Source organism: Acyrthosiphon pisum, chromosome A2 (assembly GCF_005508785.2).
Source record: "Acyrthosiphon pisum isolate AL4f chromosome A2, pea_aphid_22Mar2018_4r6ur, whole genome shotgun sequence".
NCBI classification, from domain to species: domain Eukaryota; kingdom Metazoa; phylum Arthropoda; class Insecta; order Hemiptera; family Aphididae; genus Acyrthosiphon; species Acyrthosiphon pisum.
Window position 1 is genome coordinate 12,828,776 of NC_042495.1, and position 1,089 is coordinate 12,829,864.

The 1,089-nt window shown below is 25.5% G+C and overlaps 1 protein-coding gene across 1 annotated transcript in view; it reads left to right on the top strand.

Moving 5' to 3' along the window:
- LOC100161116 (inhibitor of growth protein 4-like) overlaps nucleotides 1-1,089 on the top strand; it is a gene marked incomplete in the record, with an annotated part of 38,476 nt that overhangs the window by 30,998 nt on the left and 6,389 nt on the right.

Genomic DNA, 1,089 nt, shown 5'->3' on the forward strand with positions numbered 1-1,089 from the left:
GATCAACCAACTCTACGAAATTAAAGGACAAATAAAATATAAATCATGACAATAAATATATGTTACATTTTATACATTTTCTTTTTTTATTTGAAAAATATTTTGATTACCCACTTGAAAAAATTATTCGAGTATAAATTATATAAATGGGCCAATGGACAAGAAAGTGTTCAAATATTCGATATTTATTATATTGTCATTGTAATAGATTTGTTAAATTTGATTTCAACGATACAATATTATCAAAAAAAATGAATCTGAGCGAAGGAATTGTATACTTGTGTAGATAAGCATTTTATTTCTAATGATAGTTACGTTATATTTAAATTAATTTTACATTTTCAAGCTGTATTACATAGAAACAAAAATTTAACCGTCATAAACTGAAGAAAAACTAAAAAAGTTGAAGATGTCAAATCCCCTTACTCCATAAATAGCACTCAAAATAGGTAAATTATTTTTAAAGTTATAAGATATCTAAAGAACGATAGTATAAATATAAAATTTGGTATTTGGTTAAAATTTCAAGTCTTTACAGTTACTCCTTTTCAAATTACAAAAAAAAAAAGGCGGAAACGTCACTCTACTATTGCAGTATATGATTTCTGTAGGGCCACTGTAAGAATTAAGGAAGTATTCATAAAAAGGTGGGCAAGTGGATGTCGCTCTGCCGTACAGTAGGTTACAAGTGTGTTACTGTATAATGGATGGTATTAATTTTGAATACAATGATATAATATCATTGTATAAGAAAAACGATTCTGAGCGGAGACGGTATGTCAGTCTAGGTATAAGACATATTATATACTTATGTATGGTATTAAAAAAAAAAAATTGACCTATAATAGGAAGGTACCTATAATAAATTAAAATTAATCATATCACAATATCCATTAGGTACTCATAACGCGTTATACATCAACAACAAACCGTGATACTATCATAAATATAATATAATAGTATACTTTAAAAGTTTCAAGTACCCACAAATAATATTATACAATCACAACAAAATTACTAAAATAGTTATTCTAGGTTTTTTAATATGTAATTTCGTCCAAATTTTAACTAATAGAATGAGTATAAAAA